Source organism: Ischnura elegans, chromosome 2, assembly GCF_921293095.1.
Source record: "Ischnura elegans chromosome 2, ioIscEleg1.1, whole genome shotgun sequence".
In the NCBI taxonomy this organism is placed as follows: Eukaryota; Metazoa; Arthropoda; class Insecta; order Odonata; family Coenagrionidae; genus Ischnura; species Ischnura elegans.
In genome coordinates this window covers 112,881,968-112,909,645 of record NC_060247.1, presented here as the reverse complement: position 1 = coordinate 112,909,645, position 27,678 = coordinate 112,881,968, and the positions used below count along the sequence as shown (strand labels likewise).

Genomic DNA, 27,678 nt, shown 5'->3' with positions numbered 1-27,678 from the left:
CATTGAAATTTTCTAAAATGAAGTAGATACAAAGACAGATTAGAAGTTTAGGTGACCCCAGAGGCTCTTGCCTGTCGGTGGGAACGACTTCATATAATAATTGTAATACAATGTAGATTATTGAATGACAAAAATGGCTTCTAGATGAAATTTTGACTTACGAGTAATAAACAGTAATGACTCATTGTCAGTAAAGAGAAAAAATGGAATAGAAATTAAACTAAAAAAAGCTCAAAAAGGAATATGGTTTGAAAATACTTCTCAGAGTTCTTCCCTATGATATTGTATCTGGTAAATAGCCAGAGTTTCACATGCCTCAGGAACGTGTATGCTGTTACTCTCTTGTATTGTTTAGGGCAAACAGTTGTAAAGTTTTGGCCGCAAGCAAAGAAAGCTTCGTAAATAACACTAATTATGAATGAAGAAGAGTTTATTCATGCAAATTTTCATATTATTTGTAATATTTTTAAAATTATTCTCCCATTTTAGATGCTCATCAATTGTTATTCAAAGTTATTAGTATTCCTCAACTTGTTCCAGTGAGAAACAGTTCGACCTGAGTAAGACACAACTAGGTCAGCCGCAAAGCATTTAGTTCACCACTACAATTTACATTACACAGATCAATAATGTACATAAGGCTAGTATATGACCTAACACCGATCCTTGAAGCACCCCAGAGCAAACTTGCACACAACCAGAACAAAGGAACCCATCAGAATACTGGTGGAATCATCCCGGGTTTTCCACCGGGTGAGTTACTTACTGGCCGACGTTTCGATAGTAAGAACAAAATCATATACCATCGGAAAATCCCGAACAAAATCAAGCATGCCCCAGGAAGTTAAACGATCAGTGGCTACTCATTATAAGTCTCTTTCATTCAACATTGCGTAACCTGGCAAACAATTGTGAGGCGGTCCTCACGTCAGGCGATGGCGACGATCTTCACGAAAGCTGAATAACCACACAAATAAGCTGCAGTGGAGAAAAACGTAAGGCTAGAGCTCTGTGATCAAAAGACGTGTGCGTAGAAGAATTACATTTATCAGCGACTCCTTACGTAATTACAAGCACCATATCATGCCTATCCGTCTTTAAGGAAGAAGTTAATTAGGGTCCCCCTCGTTGTTTTAGCTTTTGGATTAGCCTTTTCACCCTTCGTTCAATGATTTCCATAGCCTTCTGCATCGGTCCCGGAGCATAACCTCGTGCCTGCCTCTATCGAATTGCTTTAGATTTCTCATCGCTGAAATTATGAACTTAATTAAAAATCGAATTTACCACACATTCAGCACCTGAAGCTATAACAGGATGATGACGATAAAATGGAGGGAAAGGTAAAGAAGTGAGGAGGTACAGTGGCGTAGCCAGGAGGGTATCCGGGGGGTCCAGACCCCCCCCCCCCCGAAATATAAAAATACAATTATTTTCCTTTATAAAAGAAAACAAAATACAGAAAAATCATGAATTTACAAAATATTTCTTTAACAAAGGAAGTTTTTCTTCGATTATTAAGAGAGTTAAAATTAGTTTCAAACCCATTACTCATTGTTAGTACTCCGATTTTCAAATATTTTCCCCTAGTTTTGGACCCCCCCCGAACGAAATTCCTGGCTACGCCACAGAGAAGGTACAGTATAATGTAGTTATAACGTCATTTAATGTACCACACAATTATTGGCTCTATATAAGAGTGACACTCTAAAAGGGTTATTTAACTAATTAATCAATGACACAAGAGAAATAAAAAGTTAAGATTTTTCATGAAATACATGCATTAATGAGATTATTGATGTAAATACAACAAACTATATACTAACTACATAACTGTAAAAGTGTTATACTAATTCTTAATTAAAATTTTCGCGGGAACTCGTCATGTTAAATAAAAACTTTTGACGCGGCGACATAGCCCAAAAGTTTTTATTTGACATAAAACTGTTGCGCTATTTAAATTTTGTGTAAAAAAAAGACATCAAAATGAGGTGTGACTGATGAATACGTGTGCGTTGCCCTATGTCAAGAACGTAGCCCATTTTAGCTATTTTCACGAAGGTTACTATGCTGCTTGGAGCCGGTTTTTTTACGGTACATGCGAGGTTATCGAATCTATCGACGATAAATCCGAGGTTTTATCTATACTTAAACCTCCAAGTTTGGTGTTACTTGGGAACAAATGACGTCATACCCGCGTCGGCGTACCGGCCGAGAATGTAATAAACAAGTTGCACTGTTTATGGAAGAATAGGAAAAGAAATAACACCGCGGATAACTGTACACCAAAGAAGAACTCTGTGGATTGGATTATATATTTCCAGTTCCCCGATTATACACGAACTTCGCCGAACGAGTGCAATAGATGGCATCAGCGTCCATCGTCCCTCTGCCGCCAAGGTATTTTTGCAACGCGCAGAGACGTCACCACCAGACTCTCAATTGACACTGGCTCGCCGCCAGAATTTCCCGAAACGGTTACGCACAGGCATGCTTCTTCCTCGGCCGGCCGTCGCCGCGGGAATTCCCGGCAATCGTGACGGGAGTGGAGGCGGTGAATCACCGGCGGTTATTTTCAATGGCACCGAGGCGAGGGACGCTCCGTTAGGAAGTTCCCAGGCGGATCCGACGGACCTCAAACGGTGCATACGGTAGCCGGACAAAATAGCTGCACTCTGGAGGTTTGCCCGCAGGCACTTCGGGATAGACGCACTGTAGACGGACCGAGTTCTCCGAGTAGCCATGAAAGATATCTGTTCTTAATAGCTCAAGCAATCCAAGCCTCGCACGTACCCTCAGAATCTCTGGCGACTCGCTGCCTAATTCTTTTCACATCTGTGTAACGTTTTCTGTTCGCCCGGAGCAATTTTTGGTGAATCACGCAGCATTCCTTAGTATTTTCTCTGTCGGATCCTATATGCTCGCTACACATTCAAGGATACCAGATGTTAAGCGAATTGCGCTGGGAGCCGGAAACTAGGAAGCTGCGCGCCAGGCTTAGATTACTTAAACAATTGAGAATAGATATCTTTATGAGAGATAAGGAGAACATCATCTTAGAGCCCCACTATATTTCCAGGTCCGACAAAAGCGATAAATTAAGAGAGATATGTTTTTGAGGGATAGATATGGGAATTCGTTTTTCCCCCAAACCATTAAGGACTTAAGAACCATTAAGGAACCATTAATAAATGCCTGTCGTAATTTTGTTTGAGCATTTGCTTTTTATATGTAAACGGCTGGTGTACTAACACCCCCTGCCACACGCCTTTTAAGGCGGTTTACTGGGTAGTTTGAAATGTACATGTTGATATGCTCGCTGCGAATAATATATAAAATAATATATTTTGCAAAATATATTATTAAAAATATAAAATATATTTTCGCAATCCTGATCCCAAATTGCCACCAAATATCAGTTTTCTATCACTTCCTCCCATCAAAATGTAAAAATGTTCGCTCTCATTTCGCTCGTAGTAGTTTCCGATGAATCGCGTGGTTTTCCTCGATATTCTTTTTTAGTTCAAGGATTAAATTTTTCGACGACCGATTCCATATGCTAGCTGGGTATTCGAGGTGCGGCCTAACTAGTGCGAAGTAGCAACTATATTTTAATTTTTCGTCCAAAAATCCTCCACCAGCTTTAACTAAGCGTTCGACGAATCCTAGCTTCGTCAGGGCTCTTACATATATCTACCTTACGTGTGTTGCTCAAAATAGGTTAACAGTTCGGGGATTTTCTGAAATTTATATCTAGTCCTCACTATTGGTTTCACTCATTTATGCTGTTTAGGTCCGATGAGACTATTTCAAAGTCAAGAGGTACAGTAAAAAGTTCAATGTCAAAGTATAACACCGCAATGAATTAATAGAATTCGCGTCGACATAATCGCATGTTTCGAGGTATTTTGGTAGGGACCAAAAATGCAAATATGTATATCATGAATTACCTATGCACAATGTACGTCCTATCGCGATGACATACTCTTCCACTTCGGTACTATTACAAGAAAACAGTGACAACGGTGTTTAAAAGAGTTTTATGTTACTTAGAAGTACTGCAGATTTTATTCGCCAGTTTACTCACGCAGGAGTAAAAGAACACTCACGGAAACAAAGAAGACAAAAACTGCTCCGATATTCAAATTAAATTATTCGGTCGAGTTGGAATCATACTATTTGTAAAAATCGCTATTTTTTTAAACAAATTCAATCACGAACCCCGTCACAAACTGCGACAACAGTGACATTTAATTACCCGTTGCCGGGAAAAAGCCACGGAATGACATTGGCAACAACTCGCGTTTAGTCGAAGTTATTGGAATTACATACATGAAAATGGTCAAAAATCGATATAAACATAATTATGATATTACGTTCACGCATATTTCTGTACTACAATTAGTTAAGGCAGTCAACAATGAAATAACGGTAGGTATAGGTATCGAATAATGGGTGCTTTTTTCTCCAATCGATTTCGAATATAACATTTATATATGACAAAGAAGTAATTATTTCAAGTTTTTTTAATGATGACAACTAAGCACGGTATCTCCTCTTTAAGTTACGCCTAGAAAAGGGGGTGAAAAATAAGAAAAAGAGACAAAATAAAAAATCATACATAATCAACGATAAATGGAATGCAGAAGCAACATCTACTTTAACACATCACATTTAACATCTTTACAATACACTCGTAAACTTGAGACTAAATCCTTAATTAATTAGAGAAAAACTACATATCTGGGATTAAAAAAATAAAGCTCCAAAAATTGGGGATGGCGCTACTTACAGGAGTTAACAAGAGCAGAAAAATCTGATATTATACACAATATACTACCAACTAATACCGTTTTTCGTGAGTAAATGCGACCATCATTTTTAATGAAGCCTCTTCCATATAATTGTACCTCTGTTACACATCTTGCTTCCTTAAATTTAAAATCCTCCTTTTAACGTCGGCAAAAGGGAAATTGGATCCAACATATTTAAAAGGGACTCCGAAAAAAATTAGAAAAGGTGTTTTAATTTCATGCACTTTATATTAGTTCAGTCTTAAATTTACATAGATGAAAATTAAAAAGTTAATCCAGAATTCAACATAACTAATTATTAAGGCCAACCCTACTTCAACCCGACTCAAGTTGAAAAATTAGTGTTCCCAAAGCTCTAATAGTAATGAAATATGTTCTCAATTCTTCGTGGATCTCTCCATCTACAAGGTTTCCACGTTTAGATAGCTGTCAGAGGTTCGCAACAGTGTAGTGGCTAAATTTTCGTCAACCTCTGACAACCAACGTAGCGAAAACTTGGCAGATGGAGGTATTCACGAGTCCAGAATGCCACGGAGAACTACGAGTGAATATATTCTCAAATGCTACCTTCATTACAACGCACATAAAAATAATATTGTGTGTGGGTGTGTCTACGTTAGCTTCCTCTAACCAAAGAGCTCAATAGCTTAGTAGGAGGGGGAAACAGGAACTGCCGCTGTTGTTTTAGAGGGATTGGTGGTTAAGTTGAAGGGGGAGGGGGGAGAAAAAGGGGGTGAAGCGACTAATGAACGGTCGGGGCACACGCCTTCTCTATCCTCCAGATCCCCTCCCTTTGCCTCCCCAATTAACCCCTTTTCATTATACATCACCATCCAAGAAATCAAGCTTCTACCCGTATTACGACCTGACTGATTCCCTCTACTTCATAAGAGGGCCCAAAACATCCGACCATCTCGAGGGCATGGAGCAAATTAAACCGGGATTATTACTAAGGTATTCTACAGATCAAAGTAGGTTTCCATGGAGTATTTAATAAATTCTATGGCAGTCTCTCCTCCCTTCATCGGCTTCTCTCTTCAATTCACAAGGCCAATTCCCTTCCATTCTATCTAAAAATATCCTATTCTCTTCCTTCCTATCCCTCGCTTACCCAAAATTCTACCCTCTAACACTATTTTTTAACATGCCGTCTCCGTTCAGTGCTCGCTCCATCCATATTCTTGGTCTCCTCCGAACCTCATCTACAGGAACGGTTTTGGGTGATTGGGGGCCCTCGGCTGGGGATCATAACGGGGCCCCCTTTACCCTGGGAAGGACTCGAGGGGGGTCCTCCCCCGGAAAAGTTTTACGAAATCGTACGCCCGAAAATGGGTTTTGACGCTATACTGGCACTAAAAGCCAGATAAAAGTTAACAAAAAAATTTGCCATTTCTTAAGATAAAATATGATGAAAAGTGATAACTTCACAGCTTATAAAATTTAATAATGCATGATGGTTCTATTATCTATTATTTGATGTATTTTAATTGAAACCGCGCTGAAATCTAAAAAAAAATATTCATTCATAAAATAACCTTTTCGAATAACCCTTTCAAAAAGCATCTAGTTCTATTTTATCTTCTGACAACTTCTTTTTATATAATCTTATTGAACAGAGTACGTCGTTTATAAAGTAAACAATGAACATGTAAAATTTTAAAACGGCGAAAAAAACTTTGGCTCGAGTACTCTCGTGTCTTTTCATTACACTTTCCATATAGGTTTCACTATGGACGCGAGCGTTGAGGTGGCCCCCTAACCTCCGGGCCCTCGCCGATCGCGGACCAGCCGTCCTGGCCAGACAACCCGTGCTTATGTAGAAGCTGCCTCTCCTTACACGAAATGGATATTTATGGATAACTATGGCAGACTCGTCTCCCTTCATGGATACCCTTCTAAATGGATAAAACTGTCGCTTTGTGTACACCTTGGTCCACGAAAATATATTCTTTGTAATGGTGACGAAGAATGAAATAGATTTTCAGTCGTCATGAGCGTGTTCCGATTTTTGGGTTCCTGTGTTACCTTACTTCCCAGAGTGTCTCATTTTCTGCCGTTCGTTTCAAAGTGGAGGAAATCTAGTTCGAACTAACAATCACGTCCTGTTTCCATGAGATTCTTGGCCACCATTATTCGATCTTCCCCTTCATTAAAGTAGCGTTTGTGTTCGTTTACCCTGATGGTGTAACTACAAATCGTTTGTCCCACACACATCGATTCACAAGAGACATTGTACACCCCCACTTTTTTATGCCCGTCTGTTTTGCCCGGAATCGAATCAGTAACTAAACAGAGACGACCGTGCTTTCAGTTCATGTGCATGTTTTAAAATGGGGATAGGGAAGTTCATATATAAGGCCAAGAGAGTACTCAATCCAAACATGGTAATTGTGTGTGAACGACTAAGGAAAAGGTATTGGGAAATTCATCATTTTTTTAAATTCAACGCTTATCGTGTTATTATCCCCAAATTAGAGAATTATATCACATATTAACTTCAATAGCCCTATCGCCGAATACAATTCCATTACTTTTGAACGGAATAAATCAAAGGGGAATTGAAACAGGATAAATAAATGATCAGTTACGTGTTGGCAATGGCGATAAAACGTGCCGTAATAAATCTCGCAGTTGGGTTGAAGAGATTTTTCATGGGTCCTGAAATCGAGAGTGAGATCACGCAGTCCTACTTCCCCCCTCTAAAACTCTCGCCGGGAAGAAGACAGTTGAAACAGAGCATTGCAGTAGTATTTTCGATTTTTCCTAAATAAAATGAATACCAAAATAATTAAAGATTATTGCGGTGAAAAAGAAATGCTAGGATACGAATCAAACTACTTTTAAGTCTTCCATTTTATATTTTTACCTAGTAACCACAATAATATGTCATCACAAAATTATGGATAGCATGTAAAGCGCTCAAGTTTATGTTTCATCGACCTCAGTCTATCGTCCCGACGGAGACTTTAACGGCTGCACGTGTCCATCGGAAAAGTAACGGGAGCAGTGGTAAAACAGGATAGCGTCGTGAATAGAGGGCATCTGTATCAGCGGGTGCAAGAAAGGTCGCTATACATTGGGTGCAAGCGCCCCTCTACCACGCGTGACGGCAACTCTACGAATTAGAGCATATCGTCCCATACGCTACAAAAACAGGCAAAACGCATTAAATAGGCAGTCGGGAGTCAAAATCATTGCTTTCGGAAATAATTTTCCGGTCCATCATTATCTTAAAAATCTTCTTTGGCTTGTGGAACCTACCTCAGCATCCGCCAACTCCGTGGCCAAGAGAAGCAATCTGTAGAAGTAACACGCCCCAAAATCAGCATATTCACAAAATACGCAGCCTGATATCAGAAACATTACATGGTATCGTTCGTCGCATAAAGCCAAAACTCCAACTAAAGCCTGTTAACACAAAGATATATATTCTTATCTTCCATAGATCACCAATAAAATCGCATAGGGAAAAAGGGGAAGCCATTTCTCCCGAGCTTCAGAGGTATTTTTTTAAATTTTGATTAATTTCCTTAGTCCGGAAAAAGGCGCATTTAAGAAATTTTCAGCTGTGGAATCTAACGAATAACAAAGAAGGACGTTCACAAATAACCATGCCCTGAATACTAGACAATCTACCCAGGCGGGACTCGAACCCGCGACCTACGGCTTCAAAAGAGAGATATAGGATGCTACAGCGGAGAATGAGAGATTTTATTCGCTCAACACCACCGCCCCAGGATTGAGTCCTCACCCACCGTAGCGACAACCTAAACCTTTTCTCGCCGGCTACTGGAGCGATTCAGGCTTTTCCGTGCAAGGCGGTCTTTCTGCTGGAACCCCAAATACCGGGTACTATTGATGAGTGGAACTGTGATTTTCCAATCACTTGGTTACCTGTGACTGCTACTCATCAATAACTGTGATTACGATCACCGATGAGAATCAATCATAAAAGTCAGCCGTGATTTGTGGCGCAGCTATTCCTGCTACTTAGTCCAATCCCAACGAATGAGCTCTCCGCAAAATGAACGAATAAACTTGAAAATTGGAAAGTTAGGCAAAATATTTTTATGAGGGAATAGTTTTAATTCTGAGTTTACATAACGATAATTAATTAAATTTGATATGGCAATGGAATTGATAACTGGCAATCATTAAAATCCCGTCGGCATTTTTTTACATATTTAATATTCGAACCATCATACTCAAACCGTTAGCTGTATATTACGTACAGAATGTCTTATTCATCATAAAAGATAAAATAAGACATCCTTTATTATACTGTAGATAGTTAGTAGCAGTGGTAGCAGCCCGAGCTATCTTCACTGTATTCACAGTCGCAGTGATTTCGAGTATTTAGTGATTTAGTCACCTGCAGTGATCGGCTACTTCTCTTCAATCACACGTAGCGATATATCGCATATCACTTGGTAGCAGCCAGGGCTATCTTCACCGAATCCAGTGATCCAATCACAGTGATTTCGAGTACTAAGTCACCGACAGTGACTGCCACTTTTCAGTAACGGTGATTAAAACACAGCGATGTACCGCTCATCACTACCAGGTACAGCTATTCATATTCAGGCCGCCGCACCACATTCGTATAGCAGTTGGATCTTCAAATGTATCTTTCGATGAGTCATTCATTCTCGTGGAAAATCCATTTTTTTTTATTTTATTCGACTTCATTTGTTTGATTTCGTTCGTTATTTAGCTTTTTGATTGCAATAATTTATATGTTAATGATTTTTTCGCGAATTTGGCTATCTTTTGTTTATTTACTGTTTGTTTAAAGAAGGTAGACACGTATTGTTGATAAAAAAAGAAGGGGATGGTTAAAAAGAAAGTTTAAGAGAGAAGATCTTTAATAAAGAGGGCAATGGCAAATTGAGATTTCAAGGAAGTTCAAATTATATGAAGGATCACGACATCACAGAGATTGAATATTTTTGAATGAATGCGAGGCGGTCGTCCTGCTGGAACGCCAGCGACCAGGTCACGGCTATTCTTCTGCGTAACTCAGATGCATATGGAGTTCAGACCGCCTGCAGGCGGGGTATTTCTGTTTCTTCGAATGAAATGACCCCATTCGTAGAGCTGTTGGATCTTAAAGTGAATCTTTCAATGAGTCATTCACTCTCGTGGATACAACGATGACGCGGATGAAATGAACTGTTTCCATGGAAGTGAGTCCCGTAAGTGAGTCGTTAACGGCGCGCCGTAGACGGTCACTTATTGAAATTACAAACAATATCCGTATTTGGCTCAATCTGTGACGTCATCCGAGGCGCTAGTACGAAGCCGAGTGGAAGATATTCCGGCATAAGCCTCAGTGCAGACGTATCGCTCACAATAAAACCAAACCTTCAGATGGCATTTGGAGGAGGCAATCGATAGCTAAGGTCATTTGTGCCATGAGAGAAGAATAAGGAAGGAAGGGTGGAGAGAAACCCGACGTCGGCATTAGCCTCCACTTTTAATGAAAGGCGCCTAGGGGACCAAGGTTCAACGTCCCATCCGACGGACAGAGTGTTGTACTTCAATTGCCCCTCCCCCTCAAGGCAACCAAGCAGGAATCGGAAAGTCTCTCAAAAATCTCTGCCTCCGCCGGGATCTGAACCCAGGCCCAGAGGAAGGCCAACACACTACACAAACCCGAACCCCACCTTCGCATAATGCAATATCAATCAAAAATTTACGACTAATATTTGGAAATTCGTCGCATAAGAGAAGAGAAAGGATTTCACGTTCTCGGAAATTATCTGAAAATGGCAAAGAAGATGCAGAGAAGCAAAGCCTAAAATTATTCAAGGGAACATCCACTCATAGTTCGGAAAAGATTAGAGGAACACGAGGATCAGAGAGGATTCAAACAAAATATTCTCGTCTCGTTTAATTGCAACACGAGTGAAGTAATTGGTTCCTGGATTGAGACACGCCCAACATCATTACGACACATCCTAACACCTCATTCATTCCGATGACTATGAGTCGGGCTTTGCGGTTCAGGAAATCCTGAACAGGTTTTTTTCCTACTGAACCAGTTGAACCGTTGAGAGTCGAAGTCAGGATGGAATGAAATAGCTTCCCATACATGAGGTCAGTGGGGTATCCAGGAATTTCGTTCGGGGGGAGGGGGTCCGAAACCTGGGGGAAAATTTATTTTAAAAACAGGGTACCAAGTAGAGGATTTTAAGCTGATTTTAACACTTTTCAAAACCGAAAAAACCTCATTTGTCTAAGAAATCTTTTGTAAATTCACGATTTTTCAATATTTAGTTTTCTTTTATGAAGTAAAATAATTGTGTTTTTAAACTTCCTGACCCCCCTACCTCCTCCCCGTAAAGCCATTGAATGAGGGGAAACGCCTCGACACAACATCACCTACTTACAAACAGTTTTTGCGAACACTTATGGTGCCAAAATTAAAAATGAGAAGAGCTAGCTTTAAATCATACCTACTTCAAAATAGTAAGCACACATATTTCTTTCAGAATTCCAAGTAGTGACTTCGAATCTACGGTATTTAAAAAACTATTCTAAATCCAGAAACGCAGTGAAGGTGGGTCAGTAACACCAAAATTTCATTAGCTAAAACCTATGTTTATTAAGTTTTCAATACTAACATAATTCAAAAGGCTATTTGCCTTAAAGTATTAATTAGCCAAACTACTAAATCAAAACCCACACTAGTCTTCTATCGGTTAGAGCGGCAATAATTCTGAGTGAGAGTTCCCGCTAGTGGTAAAAACTGGTAAATTCACGACCGAGGAGGAAAGGGATAAGAAAATCGTTTCTGCGTGAAATTCGCCGAGATTCGAGCAATGGAGTAGCGAGGGGTAGGTCCGGGGGGTCCGGACCCCACCCGAAATATAAAAACACAATTTCTGCTCTTCATAAAATAAATTAAAATGTTGAAAAATCATGATTTTACATAAGATTTCTTTAACAAATGAAGTATTTTCGATCATGAAAGTGTTAAAATTTGTTTAAAACCCTGTACTTAGTAACCTATTTTTTTTTCCACTCTGGTTTTGGACCCCCTCCCCCCGAACGAAATTCCTGGCTACCTCACTGGATTCGAATCCAGAACTACAGATTGCCGTTTGGACTTAGTTACTAGTTACAATCACAATTTTTGTAAATATATCAGACCGGCAATTGGGAGTTCAGGGGTCAAATTCAAGTGGAATTTCATTCATTTTTCGTTTCCTCGGGCGCTTTATCAGCTGTGCGCCTGAGTCCGGCTGGAAGTATTCCCGGATAGATATAATAAATCAGAACAGGGGCTCTTTCCTCGACATGCACCGTGCATTTTCTCAATTTTTGGTGTTCACTATGAGCTATTTTTGATGGAGAATGTGTTTACACATCTACCCGCGCGGTTAAATATATCGCGTTAACACGCCTTAAGACAACACTGATGATTTTTTTTTCTATTGGATAGCCTACAACGAAACAGTATTCAATACCATTCACATTTGGTACAACCTCCGCCGCAAAATGGTATTCTACGATACTCCTGAAGTAATTGGCGTGACGATTGCATTTTTTCGAGCGATAAGATAGATAGATGTCCATCAGGATAACCCAGTCAGGGAAAAGGGTAAGTGCAAAAGCTAGATTGTTGGCTTCTCACCATCAGGGGTCCGTGGTCTAATCCCCGAGGGAGATTTTTCATTGAATGCCCGATCACAACATGAGAGCTTTGTGGAGGGCACTTCAAGCACAGCAGTCCGTCCCATGGATGGCATGTAAAGCCGTGGTACCGTTGACGCCTTTTGTTAAGAGCAGGCTAACGCTGACGTCGGATTTCTCTCCACCCTTCCTCCCCTTCCATTTTTTAGTGACGCAAAAGATCTTAGCTATCTGTAGCCTCCATAGGCAGATTTAGGAGGACACGCCCCCTCTCCCAGATGCTTAGAAAATAGACAAAAATGTTAATACGGCTATCATTACGTACATTTTATTTTGTATATTACGTAGCCTCAATCATTTAACTTAATATTAATAACTTTCATATCAAAATAAAGAGAATGTTTTCTACAGTAATTGTTGCATTTTGTTTTTGTTTTTAACCTCAAATGTGAGAAACCCGCCATACCATTGTCCCCCGCGCCCCAGAAAAAAATTCTGGATCCTCCCCTGGTAGTCTCCTTCAAATGTCATACCATATTCAATTCAATGTTATGAGTGACGACGATTCCCAGCTGAATAGACAAAACAAAGAAATGGGAAAATCTATAATATTAACTGTTACTAGTACTATTCTAACGGCGGTGAACTAAATTTATGTTTATTAATCGTACGTATAAATTATTTAGTTCGGCGTTAGCAATGATACGTCAAGGCAAACCTCTACGGCGTTATTCGTGCGACCTTCCACAATAATTGACCATTTCTTCCTCCTCTCACATAGGAGCGCATTCCCACACAAAACGTTTATGACACGCCTTTCCTTGATCCGGACACCATATGGTTGGGATTTACCTTCATCATTGCCAATGAAGCGCATACTAGTCTCCAGTCCCAGTCTTCTGCAGTCTAGTCCTCTACGGCCGTATTCCAGATCGTTACTCAAGTCTTGATCCTGACTCAACCTCGACCCCGTTGCAATGTTGGCATTGCGAGACCTCACTCCGGTCCCAAAGATCTCTCAGAATAAACTCCAAACCTATCAACTTGAGGCCTTCCAACTGAATCTGTAAATTCCAAGATGACCGCTGCTGTAGCCTCAAGTTTTTTTATGAAATTTCCATCCACGAAATACTTCTACTGCGAGTGATGCTATATTACAGTAATAATGATATTGTCCGACGAGCGGTAGACCATGAGTAACAACAGCCTTGGCGAATGAATTTTTTTCGTAAATGTCATCGGGAGGTTAACCACTGCCGTAGCCTCATGTTTAATTAATGAAACATCCCTCTCAAAAAAATTACTTCTACACGTGATAGTGTACTTCAACAGTGGTAGTTTTGGATGAGCGGGAGACTGTGACTAACAAGAGCATAACAAGATATGATAAACGAATATTTTTGATAATGTTGCAACTAAATGTCACCAAAATAACTCTAGCTGAAGAGAATTTTATCGAAGACTGACCCACGGAGGAAGATTGAGTCAGGCTCTGGAATATGGCCCTAGTTTTCTTGCGTCACGACCTATGGAAACTTTACTTCAAATTTCACGCGAAAAATGGGTACACCACTTTGCCTTGTAAAGCCAAGCGTATGTAAACCAAAATCTTCAAAAAAACATGGATAACAAAGCCTAAGCATTCGGTCAAAGGAACATTGTGTTTTTTATTCCATAAATACCATGCCTCCGCTACACGACCTGGACAAATTCAAAGATTTTCAGAGAAAAACGAGATCACGCGCGTTTTTGAAAAATTGACCATGTTTGGGCTACTGTATCACAGCAACGATTCAAATGTATGAAAAATGGCAAATCAATCTATAATTGGCAAGCATGTATGAGTAAGCACGCTAACTTTTAAGTCTGTCTCACAAAAAAGCCATTTTGGACTTTTTTCTGGCTTTTTCCGATTTTGGACCACTGTGCGTCGCGGAATTAAGCGATCGAGCACTTCAAATCTTCATCGGACGTTTATGGACACCAGTACATGGTAACCTTTCCTGCAGCGAGGGGTCAAAGGTCACAACAACCTCATGTGACCCTCAGTCTAAAGTGACCTTCACTCTCCCCGAGCCCGATACCAAATTTTCAGCTGTATTATTTTTTTTACTTTATCCGTGGAAGCCGCTGAGGTTAAACGCGTTTTTATGATCTCGGCGATTTTCAAGTCGCACATCATTGCTTGTTCGTGAATTTTTGCTGAAAACAACACTGTAAGGATAACCCAGTCTCCAAATTCGTCGGACATGGCTCCGTGTGTGTTTTTCTTCATCATCATCATTAGTCAACAATCCTAAAGGCCTGGTTACACGATACATTAACACGTACGGGTTAATGTCTAAATGTATGAACGCGAGAATGAACGCCAAAATGCACCGTGTAACCACCCAACTTGTGCGAATGCATGAACGGAAAATAGAACCTGTTCTAATTTGGTTCATGCATTCGTACATGTTCCGTTCCGGTCCACCAAAAGCATTCACGCAAACGTACATTAACTTGTACGTGTTAATGTACCGTGTAACCAGGCCTTAAGATTGGTTTGACGCAGCTCTCCATTTCTCTCTCCTATCCGCTAATCTCTTCATAGCTACATATTTATTCTCTTTTACATCCTTTATAACCTGTCCTATATAACTCATTCGGGGCCGTCCCTTGCCCTTTTTCCCTTCCACTTGTCCTTCAACGATTGTCTTCATCAGACCATCGTGCCTCAAAATGTGGCCAACTAAGTTGTCCCTTCTTCTGCTTAATGTTTTTAGGAGGTTTCTCTTTTCTCCTACTCTCCTTAGCACTTCCTGGTTACTCACGCGGTCAATCCATTTTATCTTCATCATTCTTCGGTAGCACCACATTTCGAATGCTTCCACTCTTGACTTCTCTGCTGCTGTCAACGTCCAAGCCTCGCTTCCATAGAGAAACATACTCCATATGAAGCATCTGATGAATTGTTTCCTTACTTCTATATTGGTATTTTCAGCTGTAAGAAAATTCTTCTTTTTGTAGAAAGCCCTCTTCGCCTGCGCTATTCTACTGTGTATTTCTTTCTTGCTCCGTCCATCGCCGGTAATTCGGCTTCCCAGGTAAGAGAACTCGTTCACCTCTTCAAGCTTATGCTGTCCTAGGTTGATGTTTTTTAGCCTCCTCTCTTTTGCTGCAAACTAATATCTTAGTCTTCTTTTTGTTGATTTTCAGCTGATATCTGGCCATTGTCCTTTCCATGTTTGTCAACGTCTTCTTCAAATCCTTCTCTGTCTCGGCTATATTGCCAAAAATAAAGAGAACCTTTAAGGGCCGTTTTACAAGCACGGATGAAATTAAAAGAAATCCCTGACAGAGCTAAAGTCTATCCCAAAGATCGAATTTGAGGAGTGTTGCGAGGATGGGAAGAAGCGCTGGCACAAATTCATAGTATCTGATGGGGACTATTTTGAAGGCGAAAAACATTAATTTACACAAAATAATAAATATCGTTTTCAAACAACTAAAATTACTCAGATCGATACCCATCTCATCATTCTATTACCATTACATAATTTGATTTAAATGATTGGGTAGTGGCGCAAAAGCCGGCGACGCACCCTAATTCTCAATTAACAAAAATTCGCTTTATTTTCTAAACACATCAAGTAAGGAAGATTAAAACACAAGAAACGCTCCCACGAGGAAAGAAATCGAAAAGAAAAATGAAGCAGAAACGAGTGAAATGATAGCTATGATCCTAAGGTGAGTATTGTCGCAATGACCACCCAATTGCGAATGAATGAGACATACGTAATCGATATAACTCCTGCAGAACGTATTCAAAATACAGAGAAGATAACTATACAAAACTATCTCCTACAGGCGCTTATTAGGAAAGATACCCCAGTACATCGAGAAGAACATCATCATCCCCGTTCAAAAAGCAGGGGGTACAAGGGACGCAATACAATCCTCTCGGCCATAAATAAATAATATAGAACACCCGCGTGGAGTCTCCGGACTAACACCTTGAGTACAAGCCTACCGAATGCTATTTAAACGTTATTTGGTTGATAAAAATTTATTTCAGTCAATATTAATTTATAGAAGCATATTTCTTGAACGTCATCTCACCAAATATTGATGGCATTGACCGCTTTCCTCACGGATACCGTCAAAAATATCACGAAAACCAGATACCAAAGTACGTCGAGAAGAACACCATCAGTCTTGGCCAAAAAAAACAGGGAGTACAAGATAAGAAATACAATCCCCCCGGCCATAAATAAAAAATCCATCCACATCATAATAACAAGATTTCCCCGGACGGACCCCTAGAGTCGAATGAATGCTATTAAAGCGTTGTTCGGTGGATAAGAATTTATTTCAGTCAACATTTGTAGGAAGAAGTGATCTATATTTAAACTCACTCCAAGCTTATTTAGAATAGAGAGTTTTGAACAGCCGTTGTCCGAATTCTTGCTTTTATTGTTTTGCTGTAAATCTCACCACTTTCTGTTTTTTCACATGAATAATTTACCCCTAAAAGGCACCTCGTCACTATTTATTTTATTCCAACCCGATCGCAACAATATTAATTTATGAGAGCAAATTTTTTGGAAGTCATCTTGTAAGGTCTGTTAATACTATGCATTAGCTGAAAAAAGTTAATGCATAACAATAAATGTATAAACGAGAGAATGAATGCCAAAATGCACAGTGTAGCCACCCAACTAGTATGAATGCATGAACAGAAAATAGAAACTGTTCTACTTTGATTCATGCATTCGCACATGTTCCGTTCCGGTCAAACAAAATAGTTCATGAAATCATAAATTAACTCGCACGTGATAATATGCATCGTGTAAACAGGTCTTGAAAGTGTACGCGTACGGAATGCTATCCAGACATAAATTTCGTCGAAAAAATTTATTTCAGTCAAGATTTATTTTTCAGATGGTTTTTCTTGGAAGCCGTAATATAAAACATTCATAACGCTAATAGTCATATTCCCAGAAACCGTAAAAAAAAGACGAAAACTACCTCCGCTAAAACAGCCAAAGCTTCCATTTTTGGTCGCCAGGTTTAGACACTTCAGTTTGGAATCGCGGATTGCGGCCGATGAGAATTTTGAATCGTGGCCCATTCTTTTAGAACTCTCCGTCTAAACTTAACCCACGCGACATTGGCGTGGCACACTTGACACGGCCCAGTTCACCTCTCGCTCGGAAATAAATAACCCCGTCGCCACGGAAATAGAAAGGGCCACACCAGTCACGTGACTCTCCCAGCCCGGAAAATCTCACGACGAGAGAAGGCATGGAAAACACTTGGCCCACGCATTCTTCCGGACGATGAGAGAGTATCATTAAGAGGTCTTTTCTGCGCCACTTAAAACTCCTCCAATCACTTACTTCACGTAACAATTACTTATGTAAAATTACACTCACATTCTATTGCTACATTATTTGCGTGAAAATCGCAAATGCGATAAATGCGGTATAGATGCGATGTGCGCAAATAAATGCGAAATAAAAGCGATGACTGGACTTTTATGATATTTTTACGCAAATTTGCCTTTTCGACGGCAAAATTCGTGCATTTTGTGCCGAGCGCAGTTGAAATGCTCCGCCGACACCAACCGCTAAAAGCATGTGAGCGACTGGGCAGCTGATAGTTGGCTGGGACTTTACGCGGCCGCGAACTACAAGTGGGCGCGGGCAAGCTACACTTCCGCCACTATATGTCTTATTCCTTAATTTATTATTGTTCTACAACATATTTATTTAAAATATTCTATATTTTGTCATATAACTGTGTTTCACTACATTATATCGTCATCTACCTCATTACGAAAATAAAAAAAGACGCTACAAAATGCGATAAACTGTTATTGAAAGTAAGATAAAATAAAAATGAAATTGCAACTTTCACCTATCTCTAATTATTATTTATTGAAGTATTCTACCGATTAAGGTAGGTTTTCTATGGAGTGCTTGAGAATTCCGTGAGCCTCCCCTTTCATCATGCATTTCACTCTTCAATTCACAATAAGACCTACTCCTTTTCATTCTACCTAAAAAATGATATTCTTTTCCTACCTCTCCCTCGTTTACCTAACATTCTTCCCTATAACCAGGGATGCCGACTAACAAAAAATATTGGGGGGGGGGGGCAAACCGGGGATCTTGCCCCGGGAAATTTTATATATAGTGAGTTATAAGTTTTTTTAACCATTTTAGAAGAGTCATATGATCAAAATTAGAACCCTGATAACTCGAATCTCGATATCTGAACACTCCGGAAAAAATCGACAAGCTGACACATTTTTTCCTAACGCCCATAACGAATTTTTGAGGGGGCTCGGGCCCCCTCAGGCCCCATGGAGTCGGCGCCACTGCCTCTAAAAGTGTTTTCAACATCCCCTCCCCGCTAAGTACTTGCTCCATCCATACTTTCTGTCTCCTCCGTATCGCATCTAAAAGCTGCCTCGCCTCACCCACCATGTCCAGTACTTCATCGTTCCTCCTCCTCTCCGTCCACCTTAACAATTCTTCGCCACACCCACATCTCGAATGCCTCGAGTCTTCTCTAAAGAAAATTAATTGTAAAATGCATGCGATACAGTGAATTACATGCGATATACGAATTGTTTCTATTACTTGAGAATTTTATTATAATGGGAGATAAGCTATATCAACCATTGTAATTCTACTGATATTTTTAATTTCTTACACCATGTGTTAAAAAATTACGCAATTTATAATGCAGGATATTTTTCCTTTTAAATATTTACGTCCTAATGTAATAATTTGGCTTTGTAATTTGGGAAAAGGATATCTGTCCTTATTATAGATATTACAACTATTTTCGTCATATTGAAATAGTTTGTTTATATAAAGTAAAGCACAGTCAATATTGACCGTTTTTAATACAAGAATATGACCAAATTTACCCCGATATGTATTTTTAAATATTTGAGATACAAGGAAACAGACAAAGTCCTGCTGCGAAAATATCATGATTTTAATATAAGTTTAAAAATTAGTAATGATTCGTCAAAAAAGACAAAGAATTGTAGATCGCGAGGGAATCGTACTTCCTTTTCTCAAAAAGAAGGGAATTTCGGCCTGGGGCCGTATTCTGTATTTCGTCGGTGCCGCACCGGTCGGTTTCCCTTTCAAGCCCACCGACTGGACATCAAACCGTACCGACAACGGATTCCGCACCGACGACGACACTTTCAGCGATTCTGTAAGGTCGTCGGTTTCAAACCAGTCGGTACGGTTCCCCTTCCTTCCCAAACAGGGAAAATCCGAATATATCCGAAGTTTCACGTGTCTCCACCAATGAGAGAAGGGTAAAAACAAGTGAAGACTCATTGGCACAGTTTGTTGTCGTCATTCTCAAACTTTTTATTTGCGGAAATTACGACTTATTGCTAGATTAAGATAAACGATATTGGATAAGTTGTTGACAATGCTTATATAATGTGTGGTAGTAATGCTGTACCTACAGAATCGAAGGAAACAATATTACAACATCACAATAAAGTTTGTATGTGATGGAGATTGTTGTTGCTGGAATGAATTATTGAAACCACATTGAAACTATCCTTGAGATCGTAGTTTCTTTTTTTAAATATTGGTTACGTATAATGCTATTTATTCATGATTTGGTAATATAGTTGTCATTAAGTAAGTTCCGTATAAATGTTATCAACGGAAGGTTATGCCATTGGCACCGTAGCAGACGAAAATAGCATACCATGGAACGTGAACGTAGGATTCAAATGCAAATGTAATATTAGAGGAACAAGTTAGGAAATTGTTATAAAAATATGGAGCTGGGTGCAATTAAAAGAAGTGTAATGACGAGGAAGTAAATAAATTGTGATTGGGTGAAATACATATGTATAAGTTGCGCATTCCAAGTGAGAGAAAATGATAATATTGCGGTAAACCTCATACTTATTAACAAATATCTTCTTTTATCGTCAAGGGAATCAATGGCTGACGATGAAATGAAATATAGTTGCCCGTTACAAATGAAAGAAACTGATACCGTTGTGGCAAACTTCATACTTAAATAAAAATATATTATTTCTATGCCGAGAGAAACGCCAAATTGATGATTGAGTGAAATAACAGTCGCCTATTCAGAGTGATATAAAGTGATAACATTGCGGCAAAACTCATATTTAATCAAAAATATCTTTTTTATGTCAACGGAGCAAATAAATGATGATAGAGAGAAATAAAGCCTATTACAAGCGAGTGAAAGTGCGGTAACATAAATGAGAGAAAGTCATTATATGTTAGCAAACCTCATTTTTATTAACCATTATCTTATATTTCTGTCAAGGTAATTAATATAGATGATGACACAGTGAATTATAGAGGCGTATTCGAAGGGGCAGAAAAAGATAACATTGGAGAAAACCTCATTATTTACTCGGTGATGAGGTAAAAACAAAATAAAACGTACAATGCGCACCGGGGAATTCATGAAACCCACTAGTCGGTGGCCGTACCGACACCTCTTTGCTGTCGGTACGGCTACCGACGATCTCCCGTCCTCTCGTCGGTGCCGCACCGACCGGGTTCGTACAGAATCGCACGACTTCTTACCGGGAGTCGGTGTGACGTCGCACCCGACGAATCGGTGCCGCACCGATCGGTTTGGAGTTACAGAATACGGCCCCTGGTTAGAATGAAGTGGCTTCCTATGTATGACAAAAGAACCGACGAACTCCATCGGCAATTGCCGCCGCTGTTTCCTGCTAACGCGGACAATGAGAATTCCCCAAGGCCGTACTCTTTTACTGGCAAAGGAAAGGAGAGAAAAGGAGGGAAGGAAAAAGATAATTGACACAAGAAAACGAAAAAACGCACTCGCTCACCACGCACGTTTTCATAAGGAGCAAATGTTCACGTGTTAGGTCTCAGAACTTCGCTTTGCAGAACATGAAATGTGTTCGGGAATGCTGAAAGTTTATTATGCCCAGCAATCCGCTCACTAACCTCCGATGTTGCTATTTTACGGCTATTTTCAATTCAAAAAACACAACATAAAATTCGAGAAAAAATGAAAAAAACATCAAATCAATATTTCGCTGGGGATTCATGACTAAATTGTGTCCTCCATAAATAAAAAAAAAACGAGTGTACAATGGGCCACTTTTTATTCAATTACCACAATGAGCACTCACAGAAGCCTACTACCAGACCTGTTCATTGTGGGAATTAGGTAGATCATTCCATTGAGGGATTAGATAATAAAAAGAATTCATAGAGAATAAATCCAATAGCACATTAATATGTACACAAATAAATAATGAAGTCATTGAATGAGCGAGATATATGCGTGAAAAGGTGTCGGAGCTGCCGACAACCGGAATTCCAGCTCCTGACCTGGTGGCAGTCCAGACAGCTTTTTCACACAGTCCACTCGCCGGAAAAGTGGAAACTCCTTCAGAGAGATACTTGATTGTTCCCTCTGTAAAAAATTACGATTTTCACTGTATTTAAGTCGTCGTTACTACTACATTTTGACTGTTTTTGTAACAACAGTTATAGAGTCTTGCGAAAATAAACTATGCGTAAATGCAACAATATATTTTATGAATTACTGTTAATAACTTACACCACAACGTGCCAGATATCATAAAATTATTTGTGGGTGCTCGAAATTTCCATTTCAATTTAGAGGATATACCAAAGCCATTAAAAATCAGACACTGAAGGAAGTGCGCTCTTTTTCATTACACCCAAGTCCAATTCATCTAAATGACAGGTGAAAAATACGTCATCATCATCGTTAGTCAACATTTCTAAGATTGGTTCAACGCAACTCTCCATTCCTCTCCCATATCCGATAGTCTTTTCATAGCGACGTATTTCTTCTCTTTTACATTCTTTATAACCTGTCCTATGTAACTCATTCGGGTACGTCCCTAGCCCTTCTTCCCTTTCACCTGTCCTTCTACGATTGTTTTCATCAGGCCATCATGTCTCATAATGTGGCCCACTAAGTTGTCCCGTATTCTGCTCAAGGTTTTTAAAAGACTTAGGCATCTTTTCCCACTCTTCTTAGCACCTCCTTGTTACTCACACGGTCGATCAATTTTATCTTAATCATTCTTCGGGAGCACCACATTACGAATGCTTCCAGTCTTGAATTCTCTGCTGCTGTCATCGTGCAAGCCCCTCTTCCATTTAGAAACATGCTCCACATGTAACATCTCATGAATCGTTTCCTTACTTCTACGCCTGTATTATCAGGCGCAAAAAGATTCTACTTTTTGTATAAAGCCCTCTTCCCCTGCGCTATTTTAATGACTATTTCTTTCTTGCTTCGTCCATCGCTGGTAATTCAGCTAACAGTTAAAATCTAATTCAGTATTGTAAGTCCAAGGTAAGAAACCTCTTTCGCCTCTTCAAGCTTATGCTTTCCTAGCTTAATGTTCGTCTTATCCTCCTCTCTAAAGCTGCATACTAATATCTAAGTCTTCTTTTTGTTGATTTTCAACTGATATCTGGCCATTGCCCTTTCCATATTTGTCAAAGTCTTCTTCAAATCCTTCTCTGTGTCGACTATGACTGCTTTGTCAACAGTAAATCGCATTATGCTAATTTTTTTTCTTCGTGGATATTGACACACACGGCCTTCTCCTTGATGGCTTTCTCGATGAACATTAAAGATTAAGGGGGACAGTGCACACCCTTGTCTCACTCCTTTTCTTTTTCTTGCTTCTGCACCGTTGGGTGCACAGCTACTTGGTTTATATACAAACTGTGTACAATTCTACGACCATTGCAGAGAACTCGAATTTCTTCCAGAATTCTAAGCATCGAATTCCATTCCATGTTATCAAAGCCTTGCCTACATCAAAAAATATTTTATTTGGAAAAAAAACAGCTAGAAAATGACATTTATAAAAAATAATAAGAGCAATTATTTCGTATATCAAATCACGCGTGCTACCAGGAGAGTAAAAAGACCGCATTTGCAGGGAACCAACCACACATTGGCAAATATCTACGTCTTGTTTGAGTCCACCAAGGCGGGGTTCGAACCCGCTACCGTTTGGGCGGACAGAGGAGGACATTACCCCTTCGCCACCAAAGAAGACAATGGGCGGAAAACGAAAGATACTTGGAAAAAGGCACACGTGGGAAATAGAGAAGTTTCTTGAGAAAGAAATAGATGTACTCCCATACGGCTCTGCCTTTTCTGTTTGCCAGTGTTATCGGTTTAGAGCAGCGCTATGTTGGATGACTGGGTTGTCGCCGGCTAGACACCGGCTCGGTTTCACTTCGAATAACTTCGAACGCCCTAGGGAAGACTTGCAGAATATTATGTAGATGTTGAATACACGACCTACAAATTAATATGGTAATTTCATAAAATGTCAAGCATGTCGGAAATAACACGTGTAAATTGATACCAGCCATGACCTGGTTCCGCTAGGTAAAGCCGGAAGTTCTCATGTCAGGCATAATGATGCGCTTTTCTCGTGTCCCTCGTGTGTCTGCTGTGCCGTGATCACTAAACAACCCGAGGGAGGACATCATTGATAAACACAACTCGGAACAAGAGAAGAATGCCCTGCACACACCTGTGCAACGCTTTCTTATCGCCGGTGCGGCGTTGCCACGTCTCCCGAGGGCAGCGGACCGCCCGCCGCCCGGATGTGTATCAGCTGGCCGAGACGGCGGCGGGTGTCGCCGATTTCCACGATGGGCCAGGGCGGAAACGTGGGACGCATTATTCACGCACAGAGCCAAGGGCGGCAAGATATACAACGTGCTTCATTGCACATGATCAAGGTTTGGATGTCTTCCAAACACGATGAAGCAGCATGCAATCTATGGTCTACGTGCTTCTATCAGCTAACACTACCAAGCATTCACACGTGAAGTATGCTCAACCTGGTAGTGCGTGTAGCAATATTTGAATAAAAAAATTCGCACTGAGTAGCCAAGACACGGCACCGCTTAGAAACAAGACGTTGTACCAAGTTTGAAAACGGAGGCCAAGATACCTATTGTCAACGAATCTAAACAAATTGAAATTTGACTCAGCCAATTATTTCCGTTTTCCAGCGACGCCGACTTACAAAAAACATTGGGGGGCCCAAATCGGGGATCTTTCCCCGGGAAATTTTATAAGTTTTAAGTTTCTTAAGCATTTTAGAAGAGTCGTATGATCAACGTTATAAACCTTATAACTCGAATCTCGATATCTGGACACTCCGGGGAAAATCGACAAGCCTGACACATTTTTTCCTCACACCCATAACGAATTTTTGAGGGGGCTCGGGCCCCCTCAAGCCCCATGGAGTCGGCGCCACTGCCGTTTTCACATTATTCTCCACTTTTTTTCTAGGGTTTTGGTCGAAGTTACAGATAAATTAATTCGCTTGGGTCAGTCACACGAAAATTTTCCCGGTAGTCTTCTAATTTGAAATATGTGTGAAGAAAATAAATGCCATGGGTAACAAGTAATAACTTCATGCATGCTTGACCATGGTACGATGCACTTGAACGTATAAATAGTGCAAGATTGTGATATTATCAAGCTGTTTAACTTAGTTATCCACACACTTATGCATATTCTAAATATGTCGATGTTTATGAAAGCCTCGGGTAAAAGGATTGGCAAAGATTCTAAGAAAACAGACCGATAGACCAGGAAAACAAAAAAAATTCATCCCAACGATCGGTCAGCGGGAAAATCTTCTTCGCCTCTGGCCAAACTTTCGATTTCTGCGACAGGCTATGAAATTCGCGGAACGTCCAAGGGACTACATGAAGGGCGCCACGGAGCAGCAGTCTACTACGGCTGGCGAGTGAACTCCCACGCTAAACAAATTAACGACTCCGTATTCCTAGTTCATTGACATTCACAAATACCATCTTATTCAGGAGATCACCACCACATCTTCTGAGAAACAAGAGTTTTTCCGCATAGTCTTGCAGAAAAGGAGGTGGGAGCTGGTAACAACAGATGATAGTATCGCCGTTTCCTTCGAAAGAGCAACGGATGAATTTTTGTGCACGGTTCATGTCCAAGCGAAGGAATGGAATTATAACCAATGAGGACAAATACCTCCAGCTCGACCGGTCTATTTGCTTACAGATTGCTCGCTTGGACCTTACGACATTATCCCGTGTCAGTTGTTCATAATATCCGCGATCTTTTCGACAAAAGATTACATATGTCGAAATGCAGAAGAGGGAACTGACCCAGAAGTTAACCCGAGAAAATTTTACCAACAACCTTACGTGGCGGCATAACTCTTCCTTATAAGAAAGCTCATACATCTTGCTCGACCGGTATTATTCGGCGACGGATTATTCGCGCACAAATTATGCTGCTATCATCTTGAAATTTTCAGGATGCATGAAGGAGACCGTTGTCAACATTTGATTCTAACTCTAGTTGATAACTTTCCTTTTACTTATATATTATTTCCGCAGACGTCATTTTTTTAACATTAGAGATACAGATAATTGTAAAATAGTATCTATTTTGCATACCCAAGAATTTTCAAGATTACATAGTAAGTTATAATAGAGTTATCCGTCGCCGAAAAAGAATTTTGCGTCCTATTAACGTGGCTACAACACACAATCAAGTTCTAGCCAAGCAATCCGCGGGGACTATAAGATGTGATCATCTTTTTCGGGATTCAACCGTGCTGTTCGAACTCCGATGACGACTTTTCCCCGGCTATTCCGCAAGTATCTGCAGGTCAGACGTAAAACATCGCGGAAAAATGATGAAAACAAAGGCCAGATTTACATAAAAAGAGTCCTAAGGCTATTCCAAATACTAGGCCATAAACTTACCATTCTTAAGTTTGTTAATTACATGAGAAATGATAAAATATCTTTACAAGTACATTTTTATGTTTGTTTATTACTCATGTGGACATTATTTCGCCAAGTGTCCGGTTCAGTGATTCCAGTGGGTCAGTTCCGGTTCAGTTCACAATTTTTCAGGATAGTGTAATCTTAATTTTACAATCAAATCGAATGCAGCCCCCTCTTGATCTTGAGGCCCTAACCTGAAGTTTATTGTCAGCTAGTCTATAGAAAAATGCGACCGCGAACACAACTACAACATAGAATCGGCTGCAATGGAGGAGCGCCTGCAAGCGAACGCACTGTCAGTCGTTCGTGAATTGCTTACCTCAGCATCGCGGAAACGTCAAAGCGCAGGCTGGTTCGGCGGCGGCAGGCCGACGCCGGTTATAATCCAAAAAGGTGCACACAGAAAAAAACACGGTTCACTTTCGCCGAGACGAACAAAAGGAACGAGGCTGAACAAACACGTTAGGCACTAACCAACACAAACACACACTGAAGGACAAAACGTGGAAGGCGCCGAAGAAGCCCGAGTGTCCAAAGACACGGCGTGGTCTTAACTAACCAGATCCGTAAGAGAGTTCCACTCAAGGAAGAGCCAACGGCGAGTGCGTGGCGTGACGTCACCGTGAGGGGTAAATAACACGCGTGAATGCACTGAAACACATACGTAAAGCGAGAGAACAAAAAAAACACACACACACGCACGTATTAAAAACTCGGTGCGAGTCACTTTCCGTGATGAAGCGGAGAGCCCGACTGACTGTTAGTCAGCAGCCGAGATGTTTGGCCCGTGCAGACACAAAGGAGGGGGTGAGTGTGGACGGGGGGGAACGAGGAATTGGGGGAGGGGGAGGAGAGGCGAAAACACGTTCACAGTGAAAGAGCGAGTGAAGTGAGCTAGAGAGGGGGAGGGGCGGGGGGGTTGGAGGCGGTGTTGCCAGATTGAAGGCGCTCTCTGCCGTGGGCGGTCTGTTCTCACGATTCCTCCGGGAGGGCGCGAGGCCTTTGACTCCTCGCCACGGGCGGGGAGAAGGCGCAAGCTGCAGTCTACATACATGCCGAATTGGAGGCGTCTCGGTAAATGCAAAACGACGTCATCTTCGCGGAACGCAGTCTCTTCATCACGCCGAAGTAGCGTCTTCAACAGCAACTTCTGTACTTGCCGATTTTGTCGTCAACAATACCCCGCGCAAACATTACCTACCGCGATATAAGGTAGCTTGGTCGCGTAACTGGTAGTAACTGTCGTAACTGGTAGTAACACATACCTGACCCGCAATCGCGAAATCTGGGTTCGAATCTCGGTGACGCCAAATAATTTTTGTGGGGTGCACGGGCGTACCCAGCGGGGGGGGCAGCAGCTGCCCTCCCCAAGAATCAAGAGT

General features: G+C 40.7%; 1 long non-coding RNA gene across 1 annotated transcript in view; it reads right to left on the bottom strand.

Moving 5' to 3' along the window:
* Window positions 1-27,042, bottom strand: part of LOC124174122 — a 132,177-nt gene extending 105,135 nt beyond the window's left edge. The window contains exon 1 of the long non-coding RNA XR_006868869.1: window positions 26,616-27,042. This is a non-coding gene — a long non-coding RNA (uncharacterized LOC124174122). The remainder of the gene's footprint in view (window positions 1-26,615) is intronic.
* Between the last annotated feature and the right edge of the window lie 636 nt (window positions 27,043-27,678).